General features: G+C 35.2%; 1 long non-coding RNA gene across 7 annotated transcripts in view; it reads left to right on the top strand.

Annotated features, from left to right (window-relative positions):
- Positions 1–15,268, top strand: part of LOC149782570 (uncharacterized) — a 194,474-nt gene that overhangs the window by 30,038 nt on the left and 149,168 nt on the right. For 3 of the 7 annotated variants that reach the window (XR_016414386.1, XR_016414387.1, XR_016414391.1), the window contains 3 exons: positions 370–420; positions 2,870–2,970; positions 12,574–12,814. This is a non-coding gene — a long non-coding RNA (uncharacterized LOC149782570). Of the gene's footprint in view, positions 1–369; positions 421–2,869; positions 5,953–12,573; positions 14,182–15,268 lie in introns of those variants that run through there. The other 4 variants (XR_016414385.1, XR_016414390.1, XR_016414388.1 and 1 more) reach the window with 3 other exon arrangements.

A 15,268-nucleotide genomic window follows, 5' to 3' on the forward strand; every position in this document is an offset into this window, starting at 1 on the left:
ACATGAGACTAACCTGAGTTAGATCTCACGTGAGAATCTCATGTGCAGAAGGGTAGGCAGTTTTGGTGTGGGATGTATCATTAGATCAGATACCCTAAAAATATTCTTTATGGTTTCATCCTGGAAAAATTACAACAAAGTGTTTTTCACATACTGTTCAACATGTATTGAATTCACAGGTTCCTTTTCCTGGAAATATATCATTACCAGTTACACACAATATCAGCATAAAAAATAATTATCTTAAGGACACTCAATTCTTGTTATAATGTATTTTTTTAATAAAAGTGTAATAAATAATTATATCTAGTTTTTAGTTTTAACTTTTTATTTTTGCTGGCTATGACTTTTTTCCTTCTATTTCTTCAGCTTAGAGCCAACCTCAAGAAACAAGAGGAAAAGAATGCTTGTTCACCACAGGTACATAACTTTTACTTTTTATCATTTAGTGCTGTTGTATGGTGCTCTTCAAATATCATAAGAGTGTGATGTTTGCAGTTTGGGATACAAGTAAATGACCACTATATGGAGGCAGGGGATTTTTCTTTTAATATACTTTGTATTATTATTGTCAAGAGATGATGAAGTTAAAAGTCGTGATCAATTAATTAGAGAAGACTGGTATATCATACAAAGGGGAATGTACATTACAACCCTTCAGTTTCAGAATTTAAGTTCAAGTAAGCATCATCTTCTGTGAGTTTAATTGAATAAAGTTGTTATTTCCGTTATTTAGCTGTCTGTCAAGCATATAAAGTTTTCTTATTTATGTCAGTTAGGTTTTGCATCGATAACAGAACCTAGATGATGACAGTAATGTATACGTACATTTGTTGGTGTTGTTGTTGTAGGGTTTAACGCCATTTTTCAGCACACGATAGGCTATACATGGCGGCCAGTATTATTGATGGAGGAAGAACTTGGGAAAACCCCGGAAAGAACCACCAACCCACGAGAAGCTACTGGCAAGCTTTCTCACATACCCACATCAGCCAAATCTGAGACTCGAACCCACGCAGACAGAGGTGAGATGGCAGTGATCCGTAACGAAGAGTGCTTTAGACCACTCGGCCACTCGGGAGTGCTACATACATTTGAATGAGTGATAAGAGAGTTTTTGTTCTAATTGGTACATTTTGGTTGAGTTTAATAGAATGGACAGCACCTGCAACAATGCAAAGTGGAGGCTTTGTCACATGTTTACATTATCTTGATGTGAAAGCTTATGTGCAGCTGAAAAGAATCATACCAGGTATTACCTAAATGTGTGGGTAAATATGGGTTTAATCCATTTTAGGTATTTTATATTTGCGTAATTTTTCGATATTTTTGTTCAAATCTGGTGCATTAGTTCTCAGTTTGAATGCACCAAGACTATCTTGCTTATGTTGCACACTAACTTGGATGCTGCATGTAAAACAAATCATAATAGGTTATGTTGTATATTTTGGAAATAGTTGCATTTGACTTAAATGACTGGAATTTTTTAGTGCAAGTGACCTTTCCAGAATGGACCAAATCATACTTGTTTTCATTGACACAAGCCAACAACCTGAACTTAATAAACATTTTATTTTCTGTTTAGGCTTTAATGCTGCTTTTTGTTGATTACAAGTAACATTCTTCACTGGTTAGCAAATCTTGAGGACAAATAAAAGGAAAAATATTAATGATTTTCTTTTGGGCTACAATATGATGCAAACAGTTTCTTGGATCAATTACTGGTAGCGTAGTAATACCTTTATGGTCTCTGATAAGATATGCAGAACCATGACCCCTGAAAGCCTTTACTCAGGTTTTTGGAGTCAAACAAACTTGAGTTTTTTGTGCAAAATTGCTTGCTATTTTAGTGCTTATAGGGATTCTTGTTATTAGCTGTACTGGTCATACAGTAGATCTTATGGGATGGCCTATTGTTCATCATCTGTCTGTCTGTTGGCACAAGTTATCACTACTTCTCCTAAACTACTTGGAAGATTACCATAAAATGTTACACACACATTCAATCCAAGGTCTAGTTGGTCCTAAATGAAATTGGTGCTGCTGGGATGTCCCATATGGCAACCACAGCAACTATCTTGAAAATATCATTAATATTACCTTTAGATGAATGGTCATATTGGCATGGCATTTCATTAAAAGGCTTTGTATGATGTCTAGTATGATGTCTAGTTGGTCTTAACTGAAAATGGTGCAAATGTGACTATGCCAAATATGGCTGCCATGGTGGACATCTTGAAATCTAATTCTAATTATCACTACTCTTGAATGGATGATTATTTCCTCATATATGGTTTTCACTAATAGGCTTCTTATGATATCTAGCTGGTCCTAAATGAAAATGGTGCTGATATTACTTCCAATATGGCTCTGTGGCAGCAAAGTTGTAACTCTTTTTTTTATTATGGAAAAAATGGATTTGTCTTGGATTCCTGGAAATTCTTTTTGGTCAGTAGAGTGTCAGTCTCTTTGAGGACTCTTGTTGAGTTTGGAACCACTTCCCCCATTTGAAACCTACATGTAACGGGTTCAAAAAGCCCATAGTCTGCAGACTGAAGCATGCAGTCACATGGAAATGCAAACATTAAGTATAAAACATGCACACTGCAAAAACCTAGTATTCATAGCACAGTTGTAATGCTTAGTGTAAACTGTCCAATATGGCACCAGGGCAGCCATCTTGAAAATCTTGATTAATCCTTGGACTCTATGGATTGTTATATTAACATAGGGTTTTCAGTGCAAGCATTGTTAGTATGCCAATGATAGATTCTTTGTATTGAGACTGCATGCAGCAGACATTGACAGAGTAATGAATAACAATGTATATTTACATTTGATTATTTTATTATTTTATGATCTATTGCAGAAAAGAAGCAAGCATGTGGACCCAGGAAAAGATGCAGATAGTGGTCCCATGTGGGATTGGACAAAGATGGCTTTAACCTCAAATATATTTATGATTACATAGTTAGTATTGCATAAATTAAGACTTAGGTAGACCTTTTTGGTATTTGTTTTGCTGTAGAAGACCAGGCTACCTTAAATCCCTGTATTTGTCAGACATGTCAAATAGTTCAAAGGTTTTGTCTGGCATATTCTCTCAGCAACCAGGCATTGGTCATAGGATATTCCAAAAATCATATCAAACTGTCTTTGATTTGTTTATCCACGAAACTTACAAAAATAATTTAACGAAATAAATTTAACTGTCACTATGTCTAGCTTACATATTGTTTCTTTGTCAGACAAACGTTAAAGGTGTTGCCAACTAAACTTAATTCAAAGGTGACTATGTCTAATTTACAGATTGTTTCTTTGTCAGACAAACATTAAAGGTGTTGCCATCTAAACTTAATTCAAAGGTGACTATGTCTAATTTACAGATTGTTTCTTTGTCAGACCAACATTAAAGGTGTTGCCATCTAAACTTAATTCAAAGGTGACTATGTCTAATTTACAGATTGTTTCTTTGTCAGACAAACATTAAAGGTGTTGCCATCTAAATTTAATTCAAAGGTGACTATGTCTGATTTACAGATTGTTTCTTTGTCAGACAAACATTAAAGGTGTTGCCATCTAAACTTAATTCAAAGGTGACTATGTCTAATTTACAGATTGTTTCTTTGTCAGACAAACATTAAAGGTGTTGCCATCTAAATTTAATTCAAAGGTGACTATGTCTAATTTACAGATTGTTTCTTTGTCAGACAAACATTAAAGGTGTTGCCATCTAAACTTAATTCAAAGGTGACTATGTCTAATTTACAGATTGTTTCTTTGTCAGACAAACATTAAAGGTGTTGCCATCTAAATTTAATTCAAAGGTGACTATGTCTAATTTACAGATTGTTTCTTTGTCAGACAAACATTAAAGGTGTTGCCATCTAAACTTAATTCAAAGGTGACTATGTCTAATTTACAGATTGTTTCTTTGTCAGACAAACATTAAAGGTGTTGCCATCTAAATTTAATTCAAAGGTGACTATGTCTAATTTACAGATTGTTTCTTTGTCAGACAAACATTAAAGGTGTTGCCATCTAAATTTAATTCAAAGGTGACTATGTCTAATTTACAGATTGTTTCTTTGTCAGACAAACATTAAAGGTGTTGCCATCTAAACTTAATTCAAAGGTGACTATGTCTAATTTACAGATTGTTTCTTTGTCAGACAAACATTAAAGGTGTTGCCATCTAAACTTAATTCAAAGGTGACTATGTCTAGTTTACAGATTTTTTTTTTTTAACATTAAAGGTGTTGCCATCTAAACTTAATTCAAAGGTAACTATGTCTAGTTTACAGATTGTTTCCTTGTCTGGGAATCAATAGAGGTGATACAGACAAAGCTTGTTACAGCTCAACTGTCTCAAGGCTATATTCCTGACAGTTAGCTGGTTAAATGGGGGTAGATAAGGGCAGCTTAAACTTTTAGTGAACAATAGTGCAGTAACTTTTTGTTTGTTATTCTGTATTTAAAAAAATTATGGGTAGGCTTTTATATGCCTAGATGAGACAATGAGACAATAATAAGTATCAGTCTTACTTTTAGTGCTTCAGAAAGAGAGTACTACTCACCATTGCAAAGCATAAGCATAATAATGATGAAAACTGTAACCCTTAGCCATTGTTTGCAAGACAGTGGCTGTACATTACCATGAAGCAACATGTTGATGGATTGTTTTTTACATCACTGGAATCTTAGAGATATGCCCTAGCTACCAGCTTTGATTGAGACCCCTAATTGTGATGATTAGTTGAGAAATCCCTGTGCCGGTACATATTAGTTAATGGACATTTTTGAAAAATAGATAGATTTGAGGGCTGAATGCAGTATGTAGCAAATCAATGATAGCAATAAACCTTTTACACTAAATTTTTTGCAAATATGTCTTTTAATTAGAAAATATGACCATTTTTAATAAAGTAAAGCAGGTGAAAAAGAAATGTAAGTAATACAAGGGAGGGTAGGCAAACCATGGATTGGGTATAAACTTGAGTGAAATGTATATCTGACACCAACATTGGTCGCCAAACAGTCAAAAGAGAAAGTCACTGGGATACAAAGAATGCCATATATGGTACTCTTGCTAGGTACATTATATTCACACTACTCTAGATGAAGAAAAGTTTGGATTCTAGAAGGTCCCAGAGTGGGTTTGAAATTTTAGTCTTTTTGCTACTTGCTTATTTTTGGCACTCCTAGTGCTTAACAATGCACTGGTATTGTTTTACTGAATTCTGGAAATGAAAATAAAATTGTATTTTAATTGGACATAAATTGCAAATTACCAAATAATAGCAGTCTATAAGCCTGTACATATAAAGCCTTTTGAAAAGAAAACAGGAAGCAGTCTAGATCTGTTTGGTATTTTTCAGGTTATGATGTTTTCATTGATGAGAAATGGAAAAGAGGGGATTTTTTTGTTAGAGTATTTTGGAGAGCACATAAATATCCAAGAGGCAGAAGAACATGAGAGAAAATTTGTTAAAGATGGGATGAAAATGTTCTATATCTTTTTATACAGATTTGATGGAAAACAAGAGTGGTATGTTTATTAACATAGTGTTTATATGTTTAGAAATAATATTCAATAGCCAAAGTCTTTGAGATACACACACATTGTGCAAGGTTTTAACTTCATCTTTCTGCTTGGGCACACTTTTTTACTTGCTCTGAAATCTTCTGTTCACAGACATTACAAATGAAACACCTGTGGCCCAATTTTGAGGAGTACATGCTCAAATTAGGGTATATATATATATAAAACATTGATGTGTGATTAGAGCATCTTTGGTCATTTAATATTTGTACTTGCATACAATATGAAGAAGAACAAAAAACTGTTAAACATTGGAGGTTTGTAGAGCTGAAACAAACACCACATTTTCCTATTTGAATATTCATTGAAGTATTTGGATATGATTTGAATAAATGTTGATGTTAATGAAAGTATGAAATTCATTCTCTTTTCTTTTCCTACTTTGTTATTTATGGACACCCCACCAACCTCACTCCCCATTTAAGCTGCATGGAAAACAATGTGAACTATGTCATCTAAATCTAATTAAATGACCCTGTAGCCATCTTGAGGACATTTGTTTTGAGGATTCAGTGTAAAAGTCAAATCAATGTAAGTTATTTTTCCAGTTTATCTTCAAACTGAGTACAGCCATGAATGTTCCTTTTGTGCTGAAGACAGATGGCAAAGGGATGAGACTTGATTACCTGTTCAGTTAAATGCTGGGACTATTTTGAAAATGACATGATTTGTACTAATACACAGTAAAACAGAGTAGCAAGCTTTATTATAACAGCAACCTCGCAAACCTTACAGCATAAATGGTTCTGTTCCAAAGTCATATCAAACGACCCATGTCCATTTTATTGATACAAAGCTGACGTATGCATTACTGACTTTTAAGTGAATAATTAAAATGATGGTGTCAGATTTTAAGCATATTAATTCCATAGCTATGTAATGACTTCAGAAATTTAAGAAGAAAAAACAAATGCAAAAATATATTGGAGTTAACTTTCCAAGGCAATATGATCAGGTTGTGGTGGTGGTAATGGTTTATGGGATTGACCAGAGCTAGTCTGACAGAACAAATGGCTGATAAAAGAAAAAAGTATTGGGGGGAGTTTGGTTTGATTGATGCATAAAAGCTCTGTAAGCTCTATTCTATAACATGTTCTTCACCAACTTGCATTATTGCATGTTTTAAAGAGTGTAATGAATGTAAATGTGATGTTGTCAGTAATTTGACTATTCAGAATTTTGACATGATTGTCTTGCAAGTTTGAATTTAAGGTGATTTGGAAAGTTGGAAGTTAATCCCTTGTAAATTAATTCAATGTTGCATAGTTTACATTTCACCTTGTTTGTTTGTTTTTTTTTTACAAAATTCTGACAAACTTGCTAAGATAACAAAAAGACTATTCTAATACCAATTTTCTTCTAAAATATTTGCAAAATGTATTCTGATTTGAAAGTTTAGATATTTGTTTCAGGTCTAGAAACTTGTTGAAGACATGACATGGGAATAATGTGTTATCTGATATTGGGCAGAATTTGCCTGCTAATCTTAACTGCTTGTAGAATAAACCTTGGGTGAGAACCACATGGGGGTGAAGTGAGCTGATAGATTTAGATTGCTTATGAAGTGATAAAGAATATAGTTTAATGATAGGCAGTGTTTAGTTTCTCTTTGTCAGAGTCTATGTCCAAAATCTGAATGCATCATGGGCAATTTGAAATTATATGAAAAGTAACTTTCATACTGTGAACCTGTTTCATGCATCACTGAGTTTGGTTAAGTTTGTTTTGATATTTAATATGTACCTGACACTGTTGCTTGTAAAGCAAAGAAACTTTATGTGTTATAACTGATGAGTGCCACACCACAGTATCAAAACCAGGTCACTCTGACCTGATTTCTATGTTTTAGTGCAGTTGATTAGTATCTAAAGAATCAAATTTAGTGTATGTTCGTTCATCTGGAGTTTATGTCAGAAACAGAACATTCGTTAAACAACAAAAAAAACATTATCACAAGAGCTGACCACATACATTTGTACTTTTACACATCATCAGCCATAATATGGTGATCCTTAACTTTTTTAACTGTGACCTTGAAATTGAATCCACATTAAAATTTTGCCTCTCTGAGAAAAATTGGAAACAGAATCCTTGTTTATTATTGACTTACTCTAAAAAAAATTGACAAGATAGGATGATCCATGGAACCTTTAATATTTGATAAAATAAAGTGGTATTTTGTGAATTTAGCCCCTGCTTTCTATATTATAGCATAGATGCCACATGCACACAGGGTAGACTCTGTCATTATGTAAATGACGCTTATCCAGAGCCACCAAACTGTGCCATGAAGTTGCAAAAGTTTAGAAACAGAAGAAACCACAATTATGTCTTTTTGCTCTAAGGGATATAAAGAAAGGGGAGGAACTGGTTTATGACTATGGAGATGAAACAAGAAATTTGCAGTGGAGGAAGGTGGTGTGTTTTGAGGTTATCATGGATGTTTATTATACAGCAGTTACTGCATACTGACATCAATGCCCTTTAACATATCCTTCAGAGGAAAGAATAAAGAGATGCTCTCATTTATAGGTAATTGCTGGGTGTTTTTGTTGAGCCACTGAACCTTGAATAAGTATTCACTTTGGTGGCCACATGTCCATCCACACCCTCAATGTTAAAGTATAGATTAACTTCACTGTTAGTGTTTTTTACTTGTTAAATTAAAGGTTAGCTCGACAAAAAGGATCTCTTGGTTTTGTTTTTGTTGTTTTCTTTTTAATATTTATTTTTAAAAATATTTGCAGCTGCACTGTTAAATACAAAACTTTATGAAAGATAGCCATTTGATTTACCACAAAGCAGTTTCTTCACTTTTTTGTTGTTGGCCAGATTGCAAAGCAGGTTCCAGCCTATAGATTGATGGTATCTGATTGCCCGACTCATGGGAATATTTTGCACTTCTAGTTTTAATTTGCTGATAAAAATATCTATGAGTAATGCAACATCACCCTAAAAATAAGTCATGCTGACCTACATTTCATGCTACACTGATCATGATTAACCTTTGTCTTAAATTTCATGTCCTGATTATATTTCATAATAACCAGTGGTATTAAAATTGTTTGGGAATGTGTTTTTATAACATATAGAATTGTTCTTTCTGTGACCTATATTCAGATTTTTTACCCTGGTTTCTTGTTGCATTTTCAGTTTTTCTTTCCACTTTTTCGTGGTAAAGTCATTTAATAGGATGAGATTGTTCATTTCAATTACTTCAGAATATTTGATTATGATGAAACACACTTCACAGTCTGGCCATACAGCAGTCTGTGGTTTTCTTTTATTGTTCATGCATTTAATTTTCTTCCATGGCAAATGTCAGAGAGAGGTAGATCATTATATGCAGGTATCATTCCATTGTAATTCTTGCATTTGGTGGTAAAAATTTGTTTTCTTTTTTTTAAACCAAGCACATTTAAGGCTGCCTTCCCTTGCAAAAATCTAAAATTAAAATAATGATATGATATGGTGATAATGGTTCTTCCCATGAAGAATAATGAAAAACATTCTTGCCAAAATGTCAGATATGTTCAAGAAGAAAAGAGAAAATTCTAAAAGTGGCCTTTATTGTCAGATGGAAATATTGGTGATTTCCAGTATGTACTATCATACATTATCACACTGGCAAAACAGGTACTGCAGCATTGGAAAACAAGGTGTCAAGTCTATGCTATCACTTGTCCCCCAAGTGTCAATTTCAGGCAATCTGTCCAACCTAAAACCAGTTCTACATTAGAAAATTTAACAGTCCCAATCCAAAGTACATGTTTACAATTTGAGAAAAGGTAGTCTCGTTTTTTAAAAAAAATCTCCTTGTAACTGAGTGTAATCAACACTATTTTTAGGCTAAAGTGGTCATTCTAGGTGGACTTTTATTGGTTAGGCATTCACTTTAAATAGAAATGCGCAACAAAGAACTTGATGGTCATATTAGTTTAAAATTTTTGTACCACCAGAGAAAATTATAGCCTTTTGGTGGTGGTGGGAATGCAGATTATATCACAAATTTTGATCCTATATTGTAAGGATGTTAATAGGATGTTATAATTTGTACCTTTATTTTTTATTTTATATACCGGTACCTTTTACAAAGTTTTAACAGTACCTTGATCCATTGGAGATCTGTATATTTTATAAATTTCCTTTAACTGCTTAAACAGATAATGTTTATTATAAACATTTTGATCACTCTTATAATTGGCTGATTACTTTTGTGAATTTCAGTCTCTGATGATGATTCATTTGATCTTGACAAAACATATATTCCTGATGCAAGTAGTGGTAAGTTGGTTCTTCAGAGACAAGATATGCTCAGAAGTTTCAGTCTCGTTGTTTCTATATCTTTTCAGTATAAATAACTAATAAAAGGTATTCTCAGCTGGTGTTGAAACTATTCCTACTGCAGGGTCCAACCAATTTCAGTGTAGGAATATCTTTACACAGCTGAAGTCACAACCTTTCATTTTGAAACTTGTAATCATATTTTCATTGTCAAGGACTTTTTACACATCAAGACTGATATATGTCAGCCATTTTAATGTACTGAACATATGTCAGCAACACTGTACTTTACAAGGGTATATTACTCACAGGAGAGTTTAAACTATTCAAGATCTAAGACAGGCCTAACTGATTTTGCTCAACTCCAGTTATTTTCTGCATCTGCCATAAGGCAGAGTGTATTATATTATGATGTTATCCACTTTTTACAATTTAGGTTTCTACACAATAAGTTTAGTTGTCCACCATCAAGAGTTGCCAAATTGTGTGGATAGCTTGTACTTTGGGTAAAGGGAAAAACTATTGATTTCAGGTTCAAAAGCTTAAATGTCAAGATTACTGAGTCAACTGAAAGAAGGAAAATGGTTTATGAACAATAAACCATGTTCTCTAGCTACCAGACTTTGTGGATAGCTTGCACTTGGGATAAGAAAAACTTTATCAATTTGTATGCTGTCCATTGAGTGAAACATGTTGAAATTGAAGGGTACAATCAACCTCTTGACAAGTCCAAATGCTTGGGAAAAATGTATAGAAAACAACTTTCAGATACTTTGTCAAGCATGGAAAAGGGCAGGAAATGTAGAAACTATGATTATTGGATATTATGCTGTGTCAATATGTGCATTGCTCATGGATGGAAAGATGATTACTGCTACTACAAGAATGAAAAATGTTACATATATTTGATTTAATTTGTATTTGATTTGATTGTTTGTGGGTTTTGGAATCTTTATATTTTCTATACATGTCAACATAAAGTGATTTTGTTTACAAGGAATTTAAAATCATTAGAACATTTCAACATTAGGACTTCAAAATTTTTGTTCATGGATTATTCTTGTATTATTTTTAGATTTGATTCTGGAAACCGTAAGTTCCATATTTTTTCATTTTTACAGTATTTTTCCAGGGAAATAAATTATTTGTTATATTTTTCAAAGCTTGTTGTTTTCACTCTTTTTTGCGTTACTGTTTATTCAAGCCTAAACACATAACATAAGAAAAATAAAAACACAAACACATCAAGTTGATCCATCAAGAAGTCATTGACTGCCATGTGGTTTGTAGATTCAGTTTCTGAAAATAAACAATGTCATTTATGCTGAAGTGTTTAACATAATATTGCTTTCCCTTCATTGGACCACACTTCTCAAATTCATGTTTTCCACATTGACATTAGCAGTACATGATACTTTGTTGAACCTTACTAAAACATGGCCTAACTTGCAGATAATATTGGCTGCCTTACTGAGGTTCATTTAATATTGGCAGGTCTGCTTTTTTACCACTGAAGATATTTTAATGAAACTGTAGCTAATTATATATCATAACTAGATGGTGTGTCAGGTACCATGGTACCATGCCCCCTGCCTCAAGGGCAAGTTCACTGCAATGTAAATGTAAATCTGCAACTGATAACCTATGTATGAAATATAACTTTGTAGCCACTGAGGATATTAGAATGAAACATTTGCCAGTTATGTATCATATATAGATGGTATGTCACATACCTTAGCCATGACCTCTACCTCAAGGTAAAGATCAAATGCAACTCTGACTTGTATCCTTGTCCGCACTATAACTTTGAACTACTTCTTTTATTGTAATAAAACCTTTAACCTGTTATATTTTATGACTAGACTATGTGTTACATACCATTGCCATTCCTCTGCCTCAAGGTCATGGTTACTGCAAGGGAGAATATAAACCAATGACCCGTCTTCATGTATTGATGTGTAGATAGAACTGTTGAACCAGTGAAGATATTTGAATGAAATTTTAGCCTGTTGTATTAAAATTGTCTTGGCATTGTCTTGTGTATTCAGTCATACCACTATTCCTTTCAAAGTCAAGGTCACAACAAAGAATAATGTAAGCCACTTGTTAGTTTCCAGGCTGGAATTGAAAATCCAGACATCATTGCCACAAACAACAGAGCTAGGTTAAGTACCATGTATGCATCATTTGAAGTCAAACCAGAAGATAGGACCTATTATTACCAGCACATGGGGCATATAAAGGAAGTGAATAAAAATGTCTACCAAAGACCATTGCCAGTTATGACTATCGTCAAAGTGTAATTGCATTTGCAGAGTTTTGACAATGGTATGTACCTCTGTGTTGTAAAGGTGTAGTAATCTGAAATAAATTCAAGTGCCACTAATAACTAGTCACATGTTTTTGTTTAATACTGGGACTTTGGTAGTATTATTTTAAAGGGTGGTTCATTTATCAGTGATAGTATTGTTTGTACCAGTTACTTTAAAATTACCTGTCAAGAGACTGTGTCAATCAAAGTTAGTGGAGGGCATCTTGGTAATTGTGTTTGGCCTGTAGAAGCATATATATGGATAGTGGACCTTGAGAATTTCAGTATGGTTTATTTTACAGGAATGTTTCATTTTACAGGTATGTTTCAGTATGGTTTATTTTACAGGTATGTTTCAGTATGGTTTATTTTACAGGTATGTCTGAGACAGCCTCTCTGCTGCATCTGATACACCTACAAATGAAATTGATCCCTTAAGTGACACTTCGAGCACCCCTCTATGTGATACCAATCGCAGTCCAACAAATAGCACTTCCAATGCCCTCCCATGTGAAGAGGCCACCATTCCCACAGGGATTGCAAACCAAGTTGCTTCTGATCAGCTGACACTGCTAGTGCCCCTCTCAGTGACATGGCTAATATGACCAATCAAGCAGGTATATGTTTTAAGTTTAAATAAATTGTTTTGACTATATTTTCAATTTTAAACCTGTTGCTACTAAAGTTTAAGTGTTGGTGAATCCTGAGGTAAACATTTGTCACACTTCCAGAGCTATTTGCTGCAATGATTTTCAGATAACTGACAGGTGGCTTGCTGTTTTTAGACAATATTAAATATTATGAAACCAAAAAAATTTGAATACTGGGCTGTTTATATCTTACACCCCAAGACGACAAGTCCCACATAATGACATAGTAAAATATTGACAAGAAAGATGAACATTATACATGATCTAATCTGGTTTTTCTTCATATTAAGTTCAATATGAAATAAGAATATAATGATATGGACAGCTGACTAAAATATAATGATATAATATAATGATATCTTGCAATACATGATAAATATCCATGACTGGTTTATATGTATGGGTGCATTAATGGTATGCACATGAAAGTGAACTAAAGATAATACTAGAAAGTCCTGTTTTTATCTATAAAATAAAAATGAAGGTTTCTTCTACAAATGTGTTTGAGCACAAGTTAAAATTCTGCTTGTAAAAAAAATGAAAAATTAGCTGCAAAGCTTTAATTATTACAATGGTTATTAGAGAGGTAAAGAACTTGCTCAATACCCCAGCTTTTTTCAAATAATCAAATAATGCCCTACCTAAAGTTGTGAAAACTGATACACTAAAAAGTAGGTAATAATGACCTCTTAATGGTATGCATGTAGGAGACATGTTTACTTCAAGATATACTATCATCTTCACACTGTTGGTGTTAAACCCATGATGACTTTGAACCACATTCCAACTTTAGAGGATATAGCTGATGAAGTATTGAAAGTATTCTGAACAGGAGAGTTTGAAATTAATTAACTATCTTGACATGTACATAAAGCAGGGTTCTCATTAAGAACAGCATTGAAGCTGCAATATTTATGGTTTTGATAAATTTAGAACTAGCATAAATATTAACTCGCTCTGTTTGACTTGCATAAATGAGACTTTTCAAACATTTTCAATAACATTGTAGAAAACAAACAAACATAAATACATTAGCAATAACCACAGGCTAATAATGTGAATTAAAATAGGTCAGTAGAGACATGAGTTTCCATTACAGGATAATTGCTTTAATGCAGAGGTTCCCAACCTCAGGTCATGACCCAAATCATGGTTTTGGAGTGTCTCAGTAGGGTTGCGTGGTCTAAGGTTGACATTGCCCGGGGTGGGAGTGGGAGACAAGTGCCCCAATCCTCCAAAATGCCCCATACGGCCTGCGTCTCTTACTGCCTCTGTCAACTAAAATCCAGCTCCTGGCCTTCGCGAGTGGCTTAGATTTGAAGCCCGGCAGACCATGTTTTCTACTAACAGGAGAAGGGGTGAAGGCGGCCCACTGGCGCCTTAAAACCAGTTGCTTTGGGTAGATGGGACTCGTAAACCTTGGATGGTAGCTCATCTAGGAGAAGGAAAACTCCGATTCCAAACCTCTGCTGCCTTGTGGCTATACCCACTCATGGGAAAGGCTAAGGGAGTAAACCCCGACAGAAAATCCGGAGATGGAGTCCCTAAGGCGGTATGACATTGACTTCAACGTCATTCCGGCAACTCCTGCGACGCCGTTGGTGCCAAGCTGTATCGGCATTCGTCGTTCCCTTGGGCACACCAGCTGCGTGGAGAGGGGGGATCTGCTGCATGGGCAACAGCTGATTCTCCATACCACCCTGCCCAGGCTTCATAGCTCCACTGGAGAGGACACTCCAGCGTCGTCGTACGGCATCGGCACAACACGAGAAGTAGCAGTTTACCGGTTCTAAGTCCAAGCTCGATTGGCGTAGAGCTTGGCGCCAGGGGTTACTTCTGACGGTGGGAGAGATCATCAGGTCTCACTGGACAGCTACCGCCCGCCTCAAGCTGGGCAGCCCCCAGTCAGTAAGGTGCTGCCCGCCATGGCCTGCCTGCTTCACTGGGTGCGTGGAGCTTAGAGAACCATCTCGACAAGTGGGCCACAAAACTCTGCACCAGGAAAGACTAAAAGAAGAAATAAAAAGACTCCAACTCTTCGTTTTGCAACCTGGAACATCAGGACCATGTGTCCTGGATTGACCACTGACCTACAGCAGATCGACGATGCACGGAAGACTGCCGTCATTGACAGAGAACTCTCCCGACTGAACATCGACATTGCCTGCCTCCAGGAGACCCGACTGGCTGACAGCGGCACCATCAGGGAAGCCAATTACACATTCTTTTGGCAGGGGAAGCCCTTGGATGAACCTAGGCAGCATGGTGTAGGCTTTGCCGTCAAGAACACGCTAATCGCCTTCATTGAACCTCCATCATCAGGTACTGAGAGAATCCTTGCCCTCCGGCTGTCAACATCCTTAGGCCCGGTCAACATCTTCAGTGTGTACGCCCCAACCCTCTACTCCACCTACGAGGAGA

Source organism: Sinohyriopsis cumingii, chromosome 15 (genome assembly GCF_028554795.1).
Source record: "Sinohyriopsis cumingii isolate HCF-2022 chromosome 15, ASM2855479v2, whole genome shotgun sequence".
Classification (NCBI taxonomy): Eukaryota; Metazoa; Mollusca; class Bivalvia; order Unionida; family Unionidae; genus Sinohyriopsis; species Sinohyriopsis cumingii.